Source organism: Colias philodice, chromosome 9, assembly GCF_061535455.1.
Source record: "Colias philodice isolate Cphi_HAF_F1 chromosome 9, ilColPhil1 Martin Lab GWU primary, whole genome shotgun sequence".
Taxonomy (NCBI): domain Eukaryota; kingdom Metazoa; phylum Arthropoda; class Insecta; order Lepidoptera; family Pieridae; genus Colias; species Colias philodice.
In genome coordinates, this window is record NC_143094.1 from 2,207,659 (window position 1) to 2,219,668 (window position 12,010).

The window sequence follows — 12,010 nt, forward strand, 5'->3', positions numbered from 1 at the left end:
TTAGTAAGTACCTACTGCTCTTTATGAATAAGTTTTCCAGAATGAAGTTCTGTTCGTTGAATGATAGTTATTAATGACTACTTTCTTGGTTTATAGAGGTCGGAGAATGACTATACAAGTGTATATTTAATAAAAAAATATATTTTCTTTGAAAGGTTTAAAAATAAATTGTGATTCTGCGCGGCTCAATGCACCGTGCGTAAAAGCCTACATAATATTACACTTATCTTTAATTGTTTCTCGTAATATGCATGAGAAAGCGTACAATTATAATTATTATGTAGAGTAATAATTATTATCTGCACATATTTATCCTGATAAATTAATCTCTATTGTCTTGTGAGTGTGTACTGTGTACTTTTACAAAAGATATCTTCATTGCGTTTTTCATCTACAATCTACATGTACATAATTAATAAGGGAGGGAAAAATTATAAATATTCTCCATTAAAATGGTCACCAACGTTGCTAGTAAGGGAGGCTAACTCTAGATTCTAAAATTAAACAAATTGATTGTCAATAGGTTGAAATACCACGGAGTAATCGAGTAAAAAAATCCGTATTGTGAATCTCTTCGCTTAAGGAAACATCGATAAAAAAGAAAACGGGAAATGGAAAAGGTATTAGGTGCAAAATGCATAACTCATAGAAATTCAGGTAGGTAAAGGTTTTGGCAGTCATATGGCTGGCAATACATTGATCGTTTTCTAACATAAACATTAAACAATATTATGATCCTGATTCTAACCTAAATATTTTCAAAGTAGTTTTTCCAGTAACTTTGACCGCAAGTCTCGTAAAACTTACTATTTTGGGTACTTCAAAGATTGCCCTAAGCGCTATAACAATAAATGCTGCCTGCTTGCACCTGCTGTCCTTTCGTAGAAGAACTTATTAAAAGATTTTGTTTGTTGAATAGACAGCTTGTGATTTAGAAATCCAATAAAATTTGTCAATTTTAACTGACGTTGATAAAGCAGCTGGATTATTCCTTCATAATATTATTGTTGGGTATCTGAAATCACTACATAGTATAAAACAAAGTCACTTTCCGCTGTCAGTATTTCTGTATGCTTAAGGGCTGATTTTTCAATCCTTGGTTAAAACTTATTCATCGAATAACGTATTAAACTACCATTTCAAAATTATATTATATTTGTCCGTATTTGACAGTATACAGGTGACATTTTAAAATATTCGTGTAATACTTTATTGGACGGATAAATTTTAACCAACGATTGAAAAATCGGCCCTAAATAAAATAAAATAAATTCTATATTTAAAGTACGCGAAGGATTTTGATGTTTATTTTTAATAGATAGATTGATTCTGGAGGAATGTTTTGGTAGGTATATCATTTATTAGGTTTTAGACAAAGCGAAGCGAAGCCGCAAGCGAAAAGCTAGTTGCTAAATAAAATAATAATTCAAAATTTTATTTCAATGTACTTGACAAATTGTTATGCCTTACTATCTGATGGATAATGTTAATGTTATGTAATTTAAGCCTAATTAGATTCATTAAGGGCGGTAACATTTTTATACATTTCGTAATGATACACAGACCTCTACCACAGTATTACCATATTTCCTACAGTAGTGCGACGAATGTACTTGTGCAGAGAAACGGAGGGGAACTGGCGGGGGTCGGGCGACGCGGGCCGCGTAAGGCAAACACTAAGCGTGTTTGCCTTACGTTTGCCTTACCTAGCGCGAAAGGACGACGCAGTTGTATTTTTTGTGTAATAATTTTATTATACATAGGCACTTACATATTCTATTATGGCGTGCACAAACTGTTCCGTTTACGGATGTAAATCTACATTGAAATCCCAGAAGGAAACAATATTTCAGAAAGATTGTATTACCTAATTGTATCTGTTGAATTAAAATCAAAGCTATGTATATGTTGTCCTCATTATTTTCTAATCAGATTGTACATCCCAATGCGAATGCATTACTTAGTTAAATGTTATATATTATAATATACAATTAAGAACATCCAAAAATAAAGTGTCCACGTAAATAATATTTAGCAGTGCAATATCTGTAATTATATATTAATGAACAAATAATTACATCAGATTTAATAATCGCAATTATTTTGAATGTACATAATATGAATAAATGATTTCATCATAATATTAATAATCACAATTGTTTTATTTCCCATTTGTTGCAACCCTAGCGTATTTTCGTGTGGCAGCGTAAGTACCTACGCTGGCGGCGGCATCGCGCGACATCAAAGGCGATTCCTTACTGTAGGAAATAATATTGTAATACTGTGCCTCTACTTACTTTACCAAGGAAAATTCGTTACGCACAAAATATATTTCATAAGCCCATTTTCTGCTCATAAAACCTGACGTATGTCCGTTTATATGACCAATAATCACTTTGAAAAATGGCTGCCATTTTCACAAACCTGTATCTGCGAGGGGCCATGATTGTGTGTATGAGTGATGCAGTACTTGGAAATATAGCCTGATATCATTATTGTATTTTGCGGGGATATTTATTGTATTAGGTACCTACTCGTATTAGCAGTCTCCCCGGCTTCGCTCGTGGTACATGTTATACATACGTGTTACGTACGTTTTCTACCATAAGAACCATCCTCGTACTTCAAGGAATAATATATGGCAATTCACGTTTTTCTATGTATAGGTTGATAAAAACTTCTTTAGTGTGAATGTCATAATAAATTTTGTATAGAAAGTATTCGCTCCTCAGTCCTCATTTTCATATAGGTCAACATAAATTACTATGATCATTTTGTTAGTCATAAGTAGAAATAATGCAGCTTTCTTCACCTGTGTACTTTTTTCAACTTAAACAGAAAATATTTTTTTTATAATTTTTACAGGCGAAGTTTTATTTACCAACCAGAGATATATTATATAAATTAGCTTTAATTAGCTTTAATTAAGGTAGTTAGCACGTAAAACCGGGTATATTTTAATGCAAGACAATGCCTTAAATTTGCATTCCAGTAAGCGTTGTCTGTGAATTCCACAACGCTGTTTGTTCTTGCTTGAATATTTAATTTCTGGCTTAGTTCGCACTAGTAATTTTGCTCAACGTATTTTTCGTATTTGCATGAACTCAGTGCTATATTCACTTCTTTTTTCTCAAAGAACTTCTTCGATATAGTTTTAAAATAGTTTAATCGGATACATAATATGAATAATTGTACATGTAATAACATGCTGGAGTTCTAACCGGAAAAAAAGCTTACCAAAGCTTGTACAAAGTGTTCATAAATGTTCGAATAATTTAATTTATAATAATAGTCTTCTAAATATGAACGTTATGTCCCGCTTTGTCTAAAACCTAATAAATCACTACATAGTATAAAACAAAGTCGATTTCCCTGTCCCTATGTCCCTATGTCCTTATGTCCCTATGTCCCTTTGTACGCTTAAATCTTTGAAACTACGCAACGGATTTTGATGCGGTTTTTTTTAATAGATAGAGTGATTAAAGAGGAAGGTTTATATGTATAATAACATCCATTAAATAGTGGAGAAGTACTGTTATTTTTGAAGTTTCTGAAGTGATGTCGTAAAAAATTACATTTTTTCCGCTTACATTGCAAACGCAGGCTGAACCCTACGAGTTTTATGAAAAATAATGTACTAAGTATTATACACATTGAAAAGGTCTATAGAAAAGTCCGCGATGGTATATGTCTATCTCTTATGGATAACCCACAATAACATTTTTTTGTCATTTACTTTTTACGAAAAATAATGGCTAATTTTCGATGCGATTTTAACCAATACAGCATTAATCCTTAACCAATTAAATACCTTGAATACATTGTTCGTTTAATATAGATCTATATGGCCCTTTACACCGTATGATTTAAGTGAATATTTTCGAAGATATTACAGATTTAAAAATTGCGGGACGTAGCGTTTGCGGCGGTACCGGCCGGCCGCCAGGCTATCTATACGAAGTCGGAGCGGGCCGCTATGTTTTTATATACAACGTTCACAGTTTTTCTGTAGTGTATTTAGTATCAGCATTGCACCCGTGCGAAGCCGGGGCGGGTCGCTAGTTATATACTAAAACCTTCCTCTTGAATCACTCTATCTATTAAACACACAGAGACAGAGGACACGACTTTGTTTTATACTATTTAATGATGATTTCGATGCGTTTTCTTCTCTCGGACTAACTATAAGTAAAAAAAGACGTAGCTTAAATTATTAAACGGTTATGTAAAATTCTTTATTATTTTCAAATGCAGAAGACTATTAATAATTTTCTATGTACTATTAATGACTAATTAAGAATACCGCCTATCAAACCAGCGAGTTATTTATACAACCTTATTATTTTCGTCTAAATTTGGTCGAAAGACGATGATTTCAGCGCAAATGAGGCAAACACCAAAGGGTCCACAGATTTGAAACCCTCCTTAAAATTTATTTCAAGTTAAACGGACTATAACATTATGTTTATGTCCCGTAATTAAAAGTTATTAAGATCATAGCTTTGTTTATAAAGAGGGATGCTATAGCACCATTGAGATGCGTGAATTGTAATAATCTCTTATATATAAAAATGAATCGCAAAATGTGTTGGTAAGCGCATAACTCGAGAACGGCTGAACCGATTTCGATAATTCTTTTTTTATTATATTCCTTGAAGTACGAGGATGGTTTTTATATAGAGAAAACGTAAATATGTACCACGGGCGAAGCCGGGGTGGACCGCTAGTACACAATAATTATAATTGAAAAGGTCTATCTAATGGAGATATGTACTAATTTCCCGCTGCGGCTTCATTCGCGTTGTCTAAAACTTAACAAATATACACTAAAATCTTTCTCTTGAACCACTCTATCTATTAAAAAACCGGATCAAAATCCGTCGCGTAGTTTTAAAGATGTAAGCATACATATGAACTGACAGATTCTGTTTTATACTATCTCGTTATTTGTGTAAAGGTTTCTAATTTCGTTCTAATTTCGTTTTTAATTCCATTTTTTGCATACTTAGTGTTAGATGGCGCAGAGTACACATTTTACAATACATTCAAATATTCTCACCAACTTTTATAAAATTCACCCCTCGCCTCTATCGACGTCAGTCAAAAATAATTAAAAGGCATATCATTTCAACAACCAGGTAGTCCCTTAATTACGAGCTCAGGGGAGCTAAAGACTGAATAAAAGATACACATGTGACCTCGGCTTAACCTCCTTTTTGTAAATATGTACAAACTCATTGTTAGTTACCTCTGTGCTGTTGACGTTCGAATTTGAAATATTCGAATGTAGGTTTTTTTTCTTAGATTATCTGTGGTCTTATTGTGTAAATTTTTACACACATGGAAATTAACAGAAGCAACTTAGTAATTTCTAAACGCAGTTTTCATTAAAATTAATATCTATTATTATGTATAAGAAATGATAGCAATGATGATAGAGTCTAATTGAAAATAAAATTCAGTTCTACAAAAGCAGAATTTTTTTTTTTGGTAGAATATTTGTCTGAGATAATAATACTTACTTATAAAAAGTCGATAATACACATCACAACAATAAGTGATATTTACACAGATGCAAAACTGAAGTGTATAAGAAATTACATGAATAGTGAATATCTTTGACTAAGTTGAGGAAAATTATAACTTTACAGGTAGGTTACATATTTCCTGACATAGATATGAAAAATTCATACACACATAATTGTCCTACCTGTAATTGTGTACCTATATTATTTAGGCTCTTCACATGAGGTTTATTATGTATTCCTTGTTGAATTTAATATGAACATTTGACTTTATGAAAGGTAGAGGCTATTTTCGGATTTAATACGTGTATTATTCAACTCTATTATTTATTTCTTTGGTTTATAAATGTACATTTGGAAACACTTAGTATCACTGATATGTTTACGTGGTTATAAATCTATTGAGAAGTAGTCGATCCTCCAAATTGCTTTTCTTTGTAGCACGTTACATTAAATAGGTACTAGAAGAGGACCCACTGAAGAAAGAAAGAGAATAACATTTATTAATTAAAATTAACTTATAATTATATTAACACAGTTCAAAATGGATAATATCCATTCAGTGGTTTGAAAATCTAAGGTGGACACCACATTGACACCCTGGCACTGCCAACATACACCATCTATAGCGTAGTTTAAAATAGATTATTATCGACCAGGAAAACCTTAGTTACCTTAGTAACTAACTAGATTTTATAATTCCCTCTTAAAGGATCACGGGCTGGTTAAAGCTATTTTGTAAATCAAATCGTGGAAATTGTCCGAGCGTGACAGGGACACCTGAGGATCGGTCGCTGACCGTTCAAGGAGGGAAGAGGGATAAAATGGCGCTATTTGATTAATTAATTTTATTTTTACAATATGTCATGTTACGAGTATCATGATATTTTAAGCATTTGTAAAAACGACTTGGAAAGAAAAATAATGATTGTGAAGTGGGGTGAAATTCACACACGCGTAATGTTATCATCATGTTATCATAGATTTTTAACTACTGCATGTGATGTTTTTAAACATTTATTATAATGGCTTTTTATTGTGTCAATACGCAACAAGCACTAGAAGAAATGTAAATATAGTATTTAACATGTTTCAGAAGTTTATAAATTGTTTGAATTGTTTTTATTCCGCTATAATATGGTGTGTAACAAATGTATCAACCAAAAATTACATATTTCGAATTATTTATACAGTTATTATCTGTTGTCTATGTTATACTATGTCTTATATATTTCTAATAATTAACATCTAAATAATATATGATTCAGAATGAAAATTTAATCACGCACGTATTGCTCTATTCATAGAGTCATACATAATAACAAGCGACATTTTATCACCCACAACAAGGTCCCGTAATCCCAAAATTAATTTACATCGGATGCCTCTTAAGTTGCGGCCGCTGGGCAGTTGTCCCAGGTGCGAATAACGACAAACAAACCACCCAATGACAAGTGTCACTGTAAACAAGGAATTCACGTTTTGATAGGTAGCTCTCATATTTTGTTGGGTTTTAATTGATTTTAGTAGGGTTGGTATGAAAGTGGTGAAATGATTTGGTATTTTATATTTTTATCGCAATACTTGATACTTCGTAGTCCGTAGTCGATTATAGCTTCGAATTTTATGTCGAAACTCTACAGTCGAATATTTTTATTTTATAAAAATGGAAACTAAGAGGTTAGGTAATTAAATCCACGCTGCATAGAATTGTTTCAAAGGAAATCAGTAAAAAAATAATATTTGAATATTTCAGTATTGAACCTTTCCCGCCCAATAAATTCAGAATTGACATTCCTTTTTAATCTTTTCATAACCTCTAAACTACAGACTGTCAAAGTTTTTCCCTCCAAAATGTCTTACTATTCGATTTAACTTTTGTTTTTTCCCTCAAGTGCTAAACTATATCGTTATACAGGGGTGGAAGAATTGTTTTTCTTATATATGACCCTCTTACTATGATTCACGATTATTGATGTCATTTTATGACATAAACACCCTGTATAAGTACCTACTTATGTGCATGTTGAGTCAACGTTTTGTGAAAAATGTATGTAGAAGCAAAATAGATGTAGAAAGAATAATTATAAAAAAATATAACATGGAAGGTGTTTTTTTTTTCACAATTTGTACATGTTTAGTACATGAATTTTAAAATGAACGCCAACTGTCAAAGCTTTCGTTAAATTCAACGTATAGAAGCAAGCATCGGTGGTTCAGTGGTAGAATGCTCGCCTGCCACGCGGGCGGCCCGGGTTCGATTCCCGGCCGATGCAAAAACTTTTTATTACATTTTCCCATCCAAATTTAAACCGATACTCTGTACATTGCAACAATATTTTTACTATTTAATAATAAAATTAATAATGTTTCTTATATTAACAAAAAGCCCGCGCACAGATTAATGCACGTTTATTTCCCGCGCGCGGTTGCACAAAGGCCACTTACAGCTACGTGCTTAACATAAATGTTCTGTCGGGTGATTACTCTGTAATTAGCTTTTATATGTAACGTTAGAAACGCCTGAGTACCATCGACGTGGCGACAACTTATAAGCACATAATATAAAGTTGTAATTATATTTTATTTCACTAGAGAAAGTAGAGCGTGGAAGCGCTTTTCATGCGACATGAAAGGAGGTTAGCATTTTAATCATATTAACAGGTAGGTATTGTGAATTGATTTCGATGATTCTTCTTTTTTATAAATGACTAGGGGTCCGCCCTGGCTACGAAAATGGTACAGTTATTATAGCCCAGAACATAGATCACGTTAGTAATGGTGAAAGAATTACACATGTGTCTACATTTTCATATCAGTATGAAGATTAGTTGCTACCTACGAAGTATTTTCATCGTGATACCATGGACTAATAAATGGTGATACGTAGGTACTTGAGATCTTTAAAAACAATTATTTAGCTAAAATGGCCTATTTATTTCATTTTATGTTCTATAATATGGGTGAATTTTGATGACATTGCTTGCAATCGTCATTTTAAATTAAGTCGTATATACGACGAGTTCAAACGATAAAAATGTACATAAAAGGAATATTTTCTAACATGAAATTCTTGTGAAATTCCAATGGAAACGGACATTCTGTAAGAAATATGAATTCTCCCGGGGATTCCAGGTTCAGACATGTTTTTAGTTAGGTATGTAGGTAATAAAAATGTTATTACTCGTTACGAGGATTAACTTTTACACGCTATCTTCTCTAGATCTATTATTTTTGTAGAATTAAGACTTATTTTCTACAATATGCTTATAAAATTCAAGATTAGAAATATACATTTTTAAAGGATATAAAAAATTCGATCACGCGACGGGATTTGAACCCGCGTCTTCCGCCATTCCAGGGCGATTTTCCAGCGAAAAATTATATTTATAAAGCATTTGAATGCCATAAAACCATAATATCAAATTCAAGATTAGAAATATTTTAATCCTTGCTTTTAAAAATGCATTTGGACCGCCATATATCCATAATAGACATAAAAAACACAAGACGCAAATACAAATTTAATAATAAAAAATACCTAAAAAATACAAACCCGAAAAACATAACCTTCCAATTCGGTCGGGTAAAACTGTCACTTTCATCACATACCCTCCCAATTACAACCACTTCCCAGGTGTTGCCAGTATTTAATAAACAATGGCGGTAAACTCGTTAAACAAGGGGCAACATTAATTTGTTTTCACTTGAATAATTCAACCGTTTCCGCCGCTTTGATGCGCCAATCGTATTGAATATGCATTTCGTAATTATTTTCAAAATTGAGCCCTGTTTGTGACATGTTTATGGTGTTACTGTTAATAGTGTTTTTGGCACTAAACGATCACTACATAATATAAAACAAAGTCGCTGACGTTGCCTGTGTATGCTTAAATCTTTAAATTACGCAACGGATTTTGATGCGATTTTAAATAGATAGAGTGATTCACGAGGAACAATTTAACAGGTATATAATTTATTAGGTTCCAGTCTTAGCGGGCGAAACCGCGGGTGAAAAGCTAGTTGTTTATAATCTACTCTGGTTTGAAATATAAGTACAAATGTAATTATATAGGGCGTTTAAAAGCTAGTGCTGTATAAGTATGAACTTACAAACTTTGGTTTCATTTAAGCCTTCTTTAAGTGTAGTGTTAAGGTAGTAAATTATTATTTTAAATACATTAAGGTGTTTTTAATACTTCAAACTCAAACATTTATTTATTCAATTAGACTTCTTCTAGTAGCACTTTTGAAACGTCATAGGTACATATTTTTAACATTTACCACCAATTTTCAATACTGTACTTGCTTAATCAAATCTTGCAATTATTCTCTACTCATACGGAGTCTTACATACCTAATACAAACGATCGCTTCTTATAAGTAGTTTATGATGGTAATATATCTAAAATAATTTGGAAAATCCAAAAGTGCACGCCTCATAATTTTTTTTTAATAAATATTTATTAATTATTATTTTTGTTTATTTAATAACAATTAAACCACATCGAATCAGACCCTGAAAAATGAAAGGGTTCTATTCCTGAGCATACTCAAGCGTAAGAGAAAAAAAAAGACTCGATTAGTAAAGTATTTCGGTCGCTATCGTGTTAACAAGAAAAAGGATCCGCACATACAGACACACGGACGTCCAAGACAGAACTTTTTTAAACTGTTTTTTAACTAGTTTAAATAACAAAAATGACATCAAAAATATCATGAACGTTAAAAATAGTGTTTTTTCTTAATATGTGTGTGTATGTATTATCTTACAAGTGCAATGTATGATACATAAAGACATTTTAAGTTTGAGAAATCAGATGTTTTGCGCGAAGTGACAGTAGTACCCACCTCAACGCTTCGCTTATGAGGCGTGCAAATATTATTGTAACAAAACAAAGCCATCAAAAGGGATTATTCTATAAATAGAATTGAGCGAAACTAGTTCAGGATAATCTGGAATTCGCGGTCAAAGTGGCTTAAACTAACAAAGTTGTACATCCGTCAACGCCAGGCTGGTTGGCGCCAACATGGACTTATTCTGATAATATTATGTTATCTGTATTCTGTATCTACAGTAATATTATTAAAAGAATCATTGGAGGATTGGAAATAAAGCTATTTAATAGATTATTTAAAGCGCTAGAATGTTTGTTTGAGTGGTATAGACCATATTTTTTGTATTCGCAAATACAGTAGGTACAAAAAATAAAACTGTCTTGATTACCTTACTGTTGTGTAACTCTACATTGACGACGTTTGAATTATATGTTTCCTCTGTGATAGTGCAAACAGTGTCCTATATTAAAAGTTTCAGATAATATAACTGAATTATTATAATATTAATTTTTTGAATAATGATACTTTTTAAATATGAACTTTTCAAAATATCAAAGCTTTTACTTTTAATTGAAGAATCTCGTCTGATAATATGAGCTCATGATTATGATGTTACTAGATAATCATTTCTCCTATAAGTATATTATGCTATTATCTTCCTAATATTCGTAAATACAAATTATACCAGAATAAGATGCTGACCTGTTTCAGGTAGATAACTGTTACGTCATGTCCTATATTCGTCACCAACTGTATTTCGTAATGGAGCACTGAAACCTTTAATGCTTTTAATGCCTGATTTTGTGATATAGACAAATGAATAAAGCGCATCTATGTGCATTGTGCATAAGGCACGTATAAAATAACTATTATTACAATTTTCGTTAGATATTTTTTCTATTTGAAAAGCTTTTCGATTTTATTGAAAAAAACACTTTACAAGTAATGTGAACGTTCTAACATAATTCTTTAAATATAAGAACTACTAATAGGTACTTATCTATACTAGTCTATACTAATATTATAGAGAGGAAAGGTTTGTAATTATGTATGTATGTATGGTTTTCACGCATAAACTACTGGACCGATTTCAAAAATTCTTTCACCATTAGAAAGCTGCATCTTCACTGAGCAACAAAGGCTATATTGCATTTTCAAAAAAAATAGAGATCCTTACCAAAAATGCAATAATGTAACCCAAGGTGTAAAAAATTCCTCAATAAAACTTCTGTCATCGCGTGCGCTGCGGAATCTATTGAAGATAGAACAAAAAAATGTTCTACGGTATTATAGAATGGATATCAACAAGAACAACAACAATATCTACAAGAAAGTCCGCGATACCATATGTCCATATTCAGTAGTTATGTTACTACAACAACTTTTTTACGTTTTCAAAGTAAATAGAAGTGCCGTCAGTAATCAAACCATGTTATCCATACACATAATATTAATCCTTATCCCATTAAATGATGTTTTATTATAGACTGTTTCATTACCAGCAAAATACTTTTTAAATGAAAAAAATTGGATATTCCATTCAAAAGATATAACGAATTTTATAAAAGTGTCAATCTACAGAAAATAGTAGGTATACCCGTTTTCCTTGGTCACGACATCACGCGTGAACGAGTGGACAGATTTCG

General features: G+C 32.0%; 1 protein-coding gene and 1 non-coding gene across 5 annotated transcripts in view; both read left to right on the top strand.

Moving 5' to 3' along the window:
- LOC149485663 (uncharacterized) overlaps positions 1-12,010 on the top strand; it is a 361,945-nt gene that overhangs the window by 139,085 nt on the left and 210,850 nt on the right. The window lies entirely within an intron of this gene.
- TRNAG-GCC (transfer RNA glycine (anticodon GCC)) lies at positions 7,731-7,801 on the top strand. The gene has a single exon. It is a non-coding gene; the product is annotated as a tRNA-Gly (tRNA).